Source organism: Zootoca vivipara, chromosome 5 (genome assembly GCF_965207765.1).
Source record: "Zootoca vivipara chromosome 5, rZooViv2.hap1.1, whole genome shotgun sequence".
Lineage (NCBI taxonomy): Eukaryota > Metazoa > Chordata > Lepidosauria > Squamata > Lacertidae > Zootoca > Zootoca vivipara.
Genome location: NC_142588.1, coordinates 74,904,485 through 74,917,769, shown reverse-complemented (window position 1 = coordinate 74,917,769; position 13,285 = coordinate 74,904,485). Strand labels below are relative to the sequence as shown.

The 13,285-nt window shown below is 44.4% G+C and overlaps 1 long non-coding RNA gene across 1 annotated transcript; it reads right to left on the bottom strand.

Moving 5' to 3' along the window:
• Window positions 1–976: 976 nt before the first annotated feature.
• On the bottom strand, window positions 977–5,515 carry LOC148685737 (uncharacterized). The gene is made up of 3 exons (XR_015950039.1): window positions 3,466–5,515; window positions 2,280–2,374; window positions 977–1,312 (listed from the first exon to the last, which is right to left on the bottom strand). It is a non-coding gene; the product is annotated as an uncharacterized LOC148685737 (long non-coding RNA).
• Window positions 5,516–13,285: the final 7,770 nt, after the last annotated feature.

Below are 13,285 nucleotides of genomic sequence, written 5' to 3'. Positions count from 1 at the left end.
TATCCTGGACCCAAGTTTTATGGGCCTTGTAAATTTATACAAGAGCCATGAACTTGGCCCCATAACATATGGGCAACCAGTGCAGGGTTCCTTAGACTGTTATGAAAACCAAAGGATTGACTGTTACTACCTTAATGTTGAGAATGAACATCTGTTCTGGCTTTGCTTTCGTTGGCTTGCTCAAAGTAATTGACATGACAGTGGGCTCATTATCCAAAATCAAAAAAGGTTAAAAAAGTAACAGTGGCCAGAAAGCATTGGAATTCTGTTGATGTTGAATCAGTTCAGTTTCTGCTCATGCTAATTCTTCTGTCTCCAAAGTGCCAAGCCAATATTCTTTATTGTTTGTAAATCTAGGGGACTATCTAGATTGGGTCTAAGGTTGAAGATTGGCATAAACAGTGGTCACTATTGCAGATTCTGCAGCCAGGGTATTATCCTGGCTTCCGAACTTACATTGCATGAATACATATCGTCAGGTCAAGTGTTGGGTCATCCTTGTTGCAAGTGTTCAGAGATATCATTGTGGTTTTGGTATGATGTGGATATGGTATGGTCTACCCAACTCACAGGTATAGGAAACCCTTAGCTGCTGGACTATAACATCCACTAGCCTCAGTAAGCGTGGCCAATGGCTAGAGATGATGGGAGTTGTCATTCGGCAACATCTAGAGGGCCAAAGGTTCTCTACAGCTGCTCTGGCTTGGATGCTTCATAAAGCAATATAGGACCAGGACAATGTTGGGCATATGTGGTGATTAGTCCCAGAGCTAGGCCCGAACAAGGAAGGGTTAAATTTTGTGCCAGTTAGAACCCAGAGGGGCGGGCTCAGCCAGGGTATAAAAGCCCCTCCCTGTGGAGTTGGTAGGAGAGAAGAGGGAGAGTTAGGAGAGTGAGAGCGAGTGCTAAGAGTCCGAAGTGAGAGCTGGGTCTGGGAGTGATAGGTGGTAGTTAGCAGACAGGATAACCAGTTATTGTGAAACTTGTTGTGTTTATTAATTAGCTGTTTATAGCGGTAGTAGGCTGGTATAGGTCATCTATTATAAGTTTGTTAAACACTGTTTTTTATCCAGCAACCACAAGCCTTTGTACACACTAAAGCAACTTGTTTATTCACATCATCCTCGTCTGTGGTAAATAAAACGAGCAGGTACCAGTTAGCAGTCTAGTGAGCTGCAGCTGAGGTACCATTTGTCATTGGTGCAGTACTCATAGACCGTGAAACGTCCGGGAGTGCTGCACAGGTCTGCAGGGACCGTGACAGCATCTTTGTTGGTTCCAGGCACTCCATTCTCCCCTGCTGGATTTGGGCCTGGGGAAAAAAACGAAGAAAGGGGGTAAGCAGTAAGCAAGCACAATTTGTTACCATTGCACTCATAATTGAACCTCACAGAGCTGCAATTTGCAGAGTTCCCTAGGAAAAGGGACTGTTACATCCACCCACCCCAGGAATGGTAGTTTGCGTGAGGGGAATAAGGGGCCTCCTAACAACTATTAGCAACCTTAACAAGCTGCGATTTCCCGGAATTCTTTGGGAAAAACCATGACTGTTAAAGTGGTATAAAAGTGATTTAAATATATGGTGCGGATGTGACCTTATAGAAGAGGCAAGTGACTTTCCCACTTGTACAATGTCCATCGTTCCTGAAAAACAAAAGCTATAGAAGCCCTGCAAAATGAACACTCAGTTCCTCACAAGCCATTTATAAAACACCCCACTCTCGATTATTTTTAGCGGGATGTGGTGAAAACTGTATTCATAAACACTGTCGATAATAATAACTGACCCATATAAGGCCTCATTGAAAAAAGCTTGTCTTTATTTTTTGGTTTTGGGGGAGAGGAGCTAGGGGGATAAAAGTACAATCTCAGGAACTAAAAACAAGCTCACAAAAGCAAGAGCTTTAATACGGGGGTCTTGCTCAGAATGATCAAGGCTGTTGCCTACACAGATGTAAGCCTCATTGTGTTCAGTTGGATTTACTCGCAAGCAATTGAGCATATTGTGGCAGCCTTGGCATGTTATCTATAGAAGCTGAGTTGCCATAGCGATATCCTCCCCACCACCACCCCAAAAGATGATTACCAGCTTTATTGCATAGGAATCGTTCAAGAACTCTGCTTCCTGCCTTTAGAGCACCAACCTGCCAAAAGCAGTAATAGCTAATATTTTAGCAAGTTCAGAAAAGTTCAAGACATTTTCAAATGAAAGATGGGGATATCATTTTTTTCGGTAGGATGCTTTTGTGTGGGCACAAAGCTCCATCTGCACAACACACCGGCTGCTTTGAGAGATTTGTCCTCTCCCCGTGCGTCTTCACGATATCTGAATCCAGCCCAAAGCCACCTGTTTGTAGCAATCTTCAAATAGGAGCTACATGTAGAGAGGCAGAAATGAGAAAACAAAGATGGAACGCCATCTTGGGAGCATTTTTGAGAAGCTCAGTGGCAAAGGGCAGACTTTCAACTCAATATGCAAAAGTTCAATCCCTGGCACCGATCCTGAGCAGCAAAGCAGGTTCTGTCCATAGGATAGAACATGGGTTGCGGAAGGGCTAACAAGATATCCCAGATATTTGTTTTAGTTATAGCTTCATTTCCTAGGGTAGGTCTTTGAGTCAATTCCCACAATTCCCTTTACAGCCCTGGATTTTACGGAATGCTGGGGTCCGTAAGCCTCCTGAGGGAGAGAAGTTGGCTGCGGGATATGTAGGGATTTTATAAAATAGAGTAGGGTTAGGGATGTGAGTGGTTGGCGGCGAGCTAGGGCTCGTGTGGCGGTTAGGCATTGGTTCAAATAAAATGGACGAGGGGTACGGATTTTGGTTGGGCCTGACCGTCATTGATTGCTGCTGCCATATAGAAGTATTCCGTTAAAGGAATCCTGGGGCTCCACATGTTTGTCTGTTTATCCCCGCTAGGGGCCAGGACTGTGCATGAGCCCCAGGGAGCATCTGGGGAGAGGACAAGAAGGGCTTGTGCCCCCTGCCCCGTCCTCTCTCAGGGGGTGCTTACTTACTGGCTCCCCTACTAGGCTAGAGGGAGTCAGATCTGTCCCAGGCGGGGGACAGATGGCTGGGGAACCAATGCCTAAGCAACCACTCACCTTATTATTTGTATTTTAATAAAGTTGTGGCCAAATTTAATGCCAAAAACCTTAAACTAAAATTACGGTGTTGGTGTGAGTTATTGGGGGGATATCTTGGTGCCTCGGCATGCAAGGCTTCTGGGGAAGATCTCTCTCTCTCTCTCTCTCTCTCTCTCTCTCTCTCTCTCTCTCTCTCTCTCTCTCTCTCTCTCTCTCATTCTCTCTCACCATGGAAAGCCACAGCCGGCCAGAACCAGCTAGCTAGCTGGGTAGTCATGTATCCCACTTTACACAGGACAGACATCTATTTGAAGGGCTGCTTGCATTCACACGGCACTTTATTCCATTTCCCCAACATTCCTCTTAACTGTTAATACCTGCATTATACTTGAACTTTCACATGTTGTAAAAGCCGTTTCTGGAAACCTGGTGGAATCTTAATGACTTCCAGAAAATATCCATTAACCTAATAAATCGCAGGAGTAAAATGACAAAATCTGCAGTGGTATATCAGCATACAGCTCTTTCCTACTATTTTCATGGGGGAACAGAAGCACACGTGCAGAAAGGGTAGCAATGTTGTCCAACGGCTTTCATCATTTTGTCACACCGTGCCCACTGTGCGAATGATATTCGGCGTGGCTTGCCACCATGCCAAACTGCTCAGCGTTAGCGAAGTGGTGGCCTCGTGTGCCTTCAGATTATACCCTGGGACCACTGTCCCATCTCGTTTGAGCCTTCTTTTTCCAGTCTCTTTGCAATGAATGCCATCTTACAGGGCTAGAGATGAAAGAGAAAATTAGTTTTGCACTGATTTAGCTCACTCGAACACCGATAATCCTAAACCACTGATAATCCTAAATCCTAAAAGTGCTGAATATCGTAGCCAGCATGTTCAGGAATTTCTCTGTAAAGCTTGCTGTGCGTAACCTAACATGGTCGGTTGGATTGCAGATCCCAAAAAGAAATTAAAAAAAAATGTTTTCCTTTGAAGGAGAATTTAGGAGCTGTTTCCCACAGAGGAGGAGACCATTTCTACAGAATCCAATCCAAAATAGCTTTGTTCATAAAAGGGGATTGAAAGCAAATCCTCTTTTCCTTCACGTTGCTGGCTGGTTGTTTTATCTTTTTTTTTTTTACTTCAGCTCTAATTCAAGTCTCCACTTCTAATTATTTTTGTAAGTGATGGTAAATTACAATGCATGTCAGGTCTGCCCTCCTCTCTCTCTCTCTCTCTCTCTCTCTCTCTCTCTCTCTCTCTCTCTCTCTCTCTCATTCTTAATCATTTCCATTATTTATTGGCATATTATTCAACGTCCTTGTGTCTGTTTCAAGAGTCATGCAAAGCTGCGTTCCAGCATGAATTTGCAGATTTCTCCATTCCACACACATTGTTATATTGACAGAGAAGGGCTGATTTGATCTCTGATGCAGCTGGCATTTCCCCAACATTGTTTTCCACTGGGCTATGCTAATTAATGTGCTAATTGATAGTAGACCGTGAAGAGAAAGGGTGGAATGATATAAAGAATGTAATTGCAGAGTGTACGTGGCGGTGACAAACACAAACATTAACTTTGTCCAACATTCAGAGCTTCAATAGTGCTGTGACCATTAGTCTTGCCCCCTCTTATTGGGGGAGGCATTTAACCAGGAATCTTTGGAAGCTCATTGCGGAAACGTCCTGCCTATTGAGATCAAGTAGGCCAGGCATCCCCAAACTCAGCCCTCCAGATGTTTTTAGCCTACAACTCCCATGATCCCTAGCTAGCAGGACCAGTGGTCAGGGATGATGGGAATTGTAGTCTCAAAAACATCTGGAGAGCCAAGTTTGAGGAAGCCTGAAGTAGGCACTGTACTACCCGTACTGAGATCAAGTAGGCACTGTACTATTTTCGGCACCCGCTAAAAACATTCTTGTTCAGACAAGCCAACCCAGTTCCTTAGAAAATGGAGGTAATTTTAATCTATTTTATTATTTTAACTTTTGCGTGTTGTAATTTTTTTTTTCTTGTTTCATCTTTTTTGTAAACTGCTTTGAGGTTTCTTACAATCAAGGCTGGATCTAGACACATCAAAGAAGCATTTCAGTTAAACGCGTTGCAAACTTTGTATCAGTAATCGGGTTAGCAAAAACGGAATTCCACAGCGCCATCTGGGGTCACCGTGTTAGAATGCATAAACAACACATATAGAGCTCTTTCTCCTGGCCAGTGTTGCTGACTCCCAAGTGGTATATGCATTTCATGAAATAATAAACAAATGAACGAATGCAGGCATTGGGAGAGTCGTGGAAGAAGGCAAGACTCAGCAACGCGTAAGGAATTTTGAGGGAAACTGCCGTAGGTGCCTGTGACAAGATTTGGGGGCATGGTATGACACAAAACGGGTGCCACAACACAAAATGGCTACCACATCAAAAAGAATGGAAAAATAAGGGCCACAAAATGGTGTGAACAATCCCCCTCCATTACCCTCCTTAAATGTACCGTTGTCAGCCTCCACCCCATGCATTCACAGAGAGAATTTCTGTGGATCTCATTTCTGTTCAGAACATAGCTGCCAAGTTTCCCGTTTCCCCCCGGGAAACCCCCGTTTTTCCAGCTGTCCCCAGCCGAAAAAACAGATTTTTTTTGTTCCCCCCCGGTTTATTCTGGTGCGACGGCCATTTTGGAACTGGGCACAGCAGCATCAAAAGTCACTTCTGAGCATGCTCCGCCCAGTTCCAAAATGGCCGCCGCGCTACTTCCGGTATGCTACTTTCAGTCTGGTCCCTTATTTTTCAGAGAGGAACTTGGCAGGTATGGTTCAGTATAGAAGAGAGAATTGGTATCAAATCCTGGCCTTGAATGAAATGTTAAAGGTGGTGTGTTCAGTGCAGGAGATTCTGAGCCAGTGCAAACATGGACTGAGCAGCCTCTCATACACTGTGGATTTCCGAGGGGATTGTTACTGAGACCTTTTGTGGGCTCCGCAGGAGGTACTGCAGGTGAGTATTGTGGTAGTAATTCAGGATTACACTTCATGCATCTGATGAAGTGGTCTGTGACCCACAAAACCTTATTTCACAGCAAATGGTTAGCCTTGAATGTGCCACAGGGCCCCTTGTCTGCTTTGGCTACAGCAGGCTAACGTGTGGCTGCATACACACTAAACCTTTAAAGCACATTCTTTCCCTCAAAGAATTCTGGACACTGTAGTTTACCCCTCACAGAGTTACAATTCTCTGCAACCCTTAAAGAACTACAGTGCCCAGAATTCTCTGAGGGAAAGAATGTGCTTTGAATGTGCTTTAAAGATATAGTGTGTATGCAACCACGGTTCTGGAAACTGAAAAAATAACTGTGTTTAAAAGAGAAGCTGTGGAAAGCCTTACATGAAAGGACAACAAAGCTCAGATATGATGCAGAAAAGATCATTCAAATTATGTAAAAATTAAATTAAATCCAGTGGTAATGTTTCCTATTTTATAGGTGCTTTGAGAGTTACTTGAATAGCTGTTTCAGAAATCGGCTCCTCCCTGTAAGGAAGGGGACGTGTTGTGGTGGGATCCGGGCAACCAGGGCTGTGTTGGGGGAGGGACAGTAGGAGCAGCCACAACACCCATTGGTGGGCCACCGGGAGAGAACGTAATTGGCTGCGGGCTTGTCAATCAGACGATCCGGATGGGCCACTATTTAAGCGCAGCACGTGTCGGGAGGGTTCTTCTCCTCCAGCTCTGCGCATTGAAACACCCACCCTCCTCTCCCTAATTTTAGGTCTTCGCTTGACCTTGCTGTGCCACCGTGTGTCATCTGCCGTTGTTGCAGGGGCACGGCAGGAATTTTCCCCACTTGGCTGATTGGCTGTGCCATTTGGGTTTTGCCTGCCGCATAGCAAATCGTCACAACTTGTAAGGCTGCGGATAGGCTCTGGTTCATGTTGATAGGGGTGGAATGAGACCTTATCACCCTATCAAAACAGGTATTCCTCTAAAAGAATCCATTTGACCAATGTTTGGTATTCCCCAGTGAGTGCCCTATCCAGTGTCTGGGCACATGTGGGGGAATCAGGGTCCGGCTGCGAACCTGTTCCCCGTCCCAGGTGTGAACCTGTACGCTGACTCATGGGTGCCCTGAGTCAGCACTACCTAGGTAGCTTTGGGAACCAGAGCCTATGCAACCACTCACTTGATTTGTAATCAATAAAGTTGTGGCCTAAATTCCGCCAAAAACCAAACCAAAAATATGAGTCATGTCTGAAATTATTTCTAGGCCTAGGTTCTAGGGTCTCCACACGCAAATGGAACATCAATCATTATAACACTAGAAAGCTTATGCCATAATAATTTTTGTCAGTGTTTGAGGTTCCATAAGACTGTTGTTTTTGCTGCAACAGACCAACACAGTTACCCCTCTGGAGGTTGTCTCTTTTTTAGTGATTGCAATTCTTGTTTTGACAGTTTAAAACGTTTTTAGTAACTTCCATCAGTTTTGCATGATAGTGAAGCTAATATCTTGTTAGATGTTGTTGTCTCGCCAAAATAATTAATGAGGTTTCCATTAGCTCCTCATAATTGCAGGCAGCTATTTTACAATCAGAATGAAATCACTTTCTGAAGAAGAACAAGTTTTAACAGGTAGCTAGTGTTGCTGAGCATGTGGGGGCTAACAAAGAACATTTTAACACCTAGGTTAGGTGTGATTCCCCCCCTTTAAAGAAAACATCTCAACAAAATTTCAGACCAGCAATAAAAATCATTGTTGGCTAACCAATAAAAAACTGAGCATTAAATAATACTGTATATCACTAGCCCAACGTACAATAAATATATTGGAAGAATATATTTTATTTTGAAAGAAGTTCAAAATATATTTTATTTAGGAAGAAGTTTTATATTGGAAGAAGTTCTAAAGCAGCCTTCACCAACCTCTAGATATTGTGGGCTACACTTCCTAATCTTGCTTGGGCTGATGGGAACTGTAGTCCAAAACATCTGAAGGACATCTGGTTGGAGAGATGATCTACAGGACCAGTTGTCAACAAGAGCAACTGTGATTTAAATGCCACTAATGAATGTTGTAAAATAATTAGTACTTTCTCAAGTGTAGTCCAGGGACACGATCCAGTGATTGGTCTGTACATGATTCCACTTTACTTCAGTCACAGAGACTCCAACCCTTCAGGGATATTTAAACTATGGAACCTGCTACCACAAGATCTGTCGCGGTCACTCTGACCTGCACATCACCCCCGGACGTTTCACGGTCTATTGATGATGTGCCAACGACAAAATAAATACCTTCAGACACTCACACACCTCAGACCAGGATAAGGTAAAATAAAACAAGATGATTTATTGTGTTCATAAGCTTAATGGTTGCAGTACAAATCCTCGATGTTCCAAATTACAGGTGGTTCCTATACCGGCCTATTACCTCTAAATATAAATTACCGGCCTATTACCGCTAAAGTCAACTAAATAAATATTTGTAAATAATCACACAGCTCTGTATCCTGTCTGCCTATAATCACTATCTATTATCCACCTCAATATTAAACCAGCTCTCTCTCTGCGAATAACCAACCAACTCCTAACTTAACACCAACTCAACAACTCAACAACCCCTCTGGCTCCAGGAGTGGGGTTTTTATACTCTCCCAGAGCCCTCCCCCCTGGGTTCTCAGAGTTCTACTAAGATTAACCCTCTACAACCTGGCTAACTTTTAAGCTGATCGCTACAGCCATCAACTTGGGGGCTGTAGAAAGGAGCGTGTGTGTGTGTGTGTGTGTGTGCATGTATGCATGGACAGGGGTTCATTTGTGTATGTACGGGTGTGTGTACATGTAAAATGGTGTGCGCACAGGGATGTGCTTGTGTGGATGAGTGTATCATTATGGAATGGCGTATGGTGTGTGTTTTTATTTTTGAGGGGTTTATGTGTGTCTGGACAGGGGTGTGTGTATTGCCAAAGGTATGTCTATGTTCATGTGGACAGATGTGTAGGTCTATAGATGCTCACCAGCATACAGGAGGCTCTCTCTCTGTGTGTGAATGAGGCAGAGTATGTGTACGGGTGTGTGTGTGCACATTTGGGAAAGGATGTGTGCATACAAGGATGACTGGGTGGGTGGGCGGGTGAGGGTTCATCCTTACAATAAGGTGTGTTCATGTGTTTTTGTGGATGGCTGTATGCACCTGAGTGGGGGACTGAGGTGGGGTGGGGGAGGCAGTTAGTGAGGTTAAGGAAATGTTCAGGGTTGTGGACTAGAATTAACATGTGCATTTCCTTGCACGTTTCCTCCCCAGTTCCCCAAAATGCATATACCTACCTTTTTATACGAAGAAACCTACAATTAAATATGACTAGTCTTGATCTCTTACCTGGTAAATGTCATTGCCTGCATAATGAAAGGAGGATGTTAAATGTCACAAATTCATCATTGTACCTAAGTCTGCTATCAAGATTCAGAGATTGACAACGCTTCAAAAGAAATATCTTTAAACTCCCCCAGAACCAAAGTTCTTCCATTTTTCTTTTCTAATAGCTTGGAATAAATACCAATGTCTCTCTCTTCAAAGGTTCCTCAGCCCCCAAATCCATTTACTTAGCTGTTTATGAAGAAACAGTGCAATAAATATAGGATTATTTTGACCACTTACATATAGATGCCTTTGCCTGCATGAAGGAACAGCAGCCAAATGCAACATCTTAAACTTCCTAGCCACCAAATCTTTCTGTAAATTACTAATACTTTGAACAACTAAGTATTACTATGATGACATAAATGGCCACCTTATATGCGGACTCCACACCCCAGTCTAATCATAACGGACCCGAAACGGGACAGTTCACTCTTTCTAATTCTAGTTAATGAGTGAAACTAACTAATGTCTTCTCATTCCTGCTTTTCTGCCCACAAAGCAGCACCAGGGGCAGGCGTGTTGCGTGCCGAGGTACCAAGACTTCCCACCAAATAATTTCACACATCACACGGAAATTAAGTTTTGGTTTTTGGCATTAATTCTGGCCACAACTTTATTTAAATACAACTGAATGTGAGTGGTTGCTTAGGCATTGGTTCCCATGCCATCTGCCCCCCACCTGGGACAGATCTGACTCCCCAGCGTACTGGGGATGTCAGGATAGGTAAGCACCCTCTGAGAGAGGCTGGGGCAGGGCCACCACGCCCTTGACCTCTCCCCCAGGTGCTCCCTGAGGCTCAGGCGCGGTCCTAGCCCCTTGCGGGGGTACAGACAAACATGTTGAGCCCCAGGATTCCTTTAATGGAATACCCCTAAAGGCAGCGGCAATTTGAGGGGCAGGCCCAGCCAAATCCTTACCCCCCCCACCATCCAATTCGAACCAATGCCTAACCGCCAACCTTACAAGTTGTGACAGTTTGCTATGTAGTAGGCAAAAACCACCTGGCACCAGCCAATCAGCCAGATGGCAAAATTCCTACTAGGCCCCCGAATACGGACGACCCCGTGAGAGGCACAGCAACGTCAAGCGCAGCAAAAAACCCTCCTAAATATAGGGAGGGAGGGTGGGAGATCCGTTTGCAAGCACCCAAAAGCGAAAGCTGCTTGCACCCTTTAAAAGGCTGTGGCTGTCAATCAAAATTAGCAACATAACATTCTCCCCAGCAACAAGCCCTCAGTGGCCATCCAAACTGACCCACCCCTACTGACCAGGGAAGGTCTTGTTACCCTTCCACAACCCATGCTCTCCTTAAGGGGAGAACCTGCTGAATCAGTCAGTCACTGAAAAGAACAGCAGGGCCGGCTCCAGGTAGACCCCCGGTGGCGCGGTGAGCCAGGGCGCCGGGCCAGTAGGCAGGGCGCCGCGCAGCGAAGCCGCGCGGAAACCATGCTGCGCCCTGCGAGGGCGGGGGCGCCGGAGCGATCTCCGCCCCTCAGCGCCAGGGCGGCCGACCTGCTCGAGACTGCCCTGAAGAACAGAGAAGTGCCTGGTGATCAATGGCAGTCCGTAAAACATTTTTCAGAGGTAGTCCAGTGTGAATCCTCTCCTACCCTTTAATCTCAGAAATCAAACCAGAAATCTCTGTGGCAATACCTTTACTGGAAGAAACCATTTCATTCTGATGACATTGGACTCGTTTTGAATTTTTTCTTCTCAAGAATTTGAGAGAAAGGATAGAGATACCACAAAGTTAAGGCTCAAATCACGACACTTCCGTTTTTGTTAGTTTGGTGCTGGGAGTTTCAGCAACTCTTGATGGATTAATACTGCTAACTGTCAACTAATTAATGATTTGGGCACTACGACAGTTGTCTAGCTGGCAGTTGGCAGCTAGATCCTGCAAACCCCACCTTCAAAAGGCGGCCATGTCTCTACCTGCCCCACACCTGGTGTCAAATAAGATCCCAGGTGCATGGAAAGTGGGCATGGTTTGGCCAAGACAGCCTGGCAAATGAAATGGTGAGGCTGGAGGATGCTCACTGCTGGAGCAGGGCACATGGAACATGCCAGGTAGCCAGTGAACTGCAGTTGCATGGGGAAAATTCTTATTAGGAGTACCAAAGGTCTATTAGGTCTCAACTAGGACCAGGGCCTTTTCAGTACTGGCCCTGACTAGGTGGAATGCTCTCTCACAGGAGACATCTTTCTTCAGAGCCTGCAAGATGGAGCTGTTCCGCCTGGCCTTTGGGCTGGGCTCAGTCTGACCCCTATGTTTTTCCTCCCTTATGGTTTTGATTTGGGCTACTTTAAAATGAGGCTGCATCTAAAAAAATTAAATTTAAACTGTATTTTAACCCACATTTTAATTCATTGTTTTTCTTTCTTTTACGTCTTATTGTAATTTTACTGGTGTCAGCCGCCCTGAGACTGATTTTGACTGGAGAGGACGGGGTATAAATAAAAATTTATTTATTATTTACAGAGCATGATTGAGCTACATCAGGAGACAGCTGGAGAGGAACCATCTTCCCACTTCAGCTGTGTATAAAGTTAAAATGCTCTCAGATGCCTGTTTCTGAAGAGGAGTGGAGGAATAGGTAGCCCTTCAATCGGTGCTTGAAAGAGGTCATTCAGTTATTTATTACATTTATATCCGGCATTTCCCATACATGGTTCTCTTCCTCCCCATTTTATCCACACAAGAACCTTGTGAGGCTGAGAGCTGGTGACTAGCCCAAAGGTCAGTGAGCTTTATGGCCAAGTGATGATTCGAACCCCAGGCTCCTAGGTCCTAGTTGAGCACTGCAACCGCTACACTACACTGGCTCTCTTATGTGAAGGTTAACCACTAGGATTGGCTAACCTTCTTTCTCAGGGACACAATACCACATATATCTATATCTACTTAAAATGAATGAAGGGTACTAGAAAATATCACAAATATCTTCCCCTGAAATAGAAAATAGACATGATGTAACATTAATCCCCCCCAAAAAAATATTTACCAGTCAACGTTTATGCAGCATCTTATAATGGATAGCATCCACTTTTTAGAAACTTTGAAGAATGGACAATGACAAACAATTCGCCCAGCAACACAATTCATCTTGGTTGTAGCAGTGTCAACTGTGTGCCTTCACGTCAAGCAGTAACAGAGTGTTAAAAACTGTAACATAAAACTGCTGGTTAAAAAAAGAATAACCTAATTTTAACAGGAATAAAAACAGGAAATCTAGGATTCTGTGTAGTGGGGTATTTTTTTTGCATCTGTAGCATGTTGGGCTAGATAATTTTGAGTCCCCTTTCAACTCTACAGATCCACAGCCCCAAAATCAGAGGAGATGCAAGGACTTGGCTGACCCTTCATTATGTGCCTGTTGAATGGGATAAGAGTCACCCAGTTCAAAACGAAGCACTTCCTCACACAACACATCATTAATTCATGCAATGCCTTTCTACAAGATGTGGTGATGGGGACCAGTTTAGAAGGCTTTAAAAGTGGGTTGGACAACTGTAGGTAGTGTTATCAATGGCTTCCAATAATGATTACTATATGCAACCTCCAGGTTCAGACACTGTACTAATTTCTAGGGAGCAAAAGGAGGAAAATGTCTCCCCTGTCCTAGTTGGGCTTCTCAGAAGCATCTGGTTGGCCAGTGTGGTAAATGGGATGGGTCTGGGTCAACAGGATATCATGATTTTATGACAGGACACCCAATTCCAGCGAGTGCAATACTGGTTATTGGCAATACAGCCGTACCTCGGAAGTTGAATAGAATCCATTCCAGA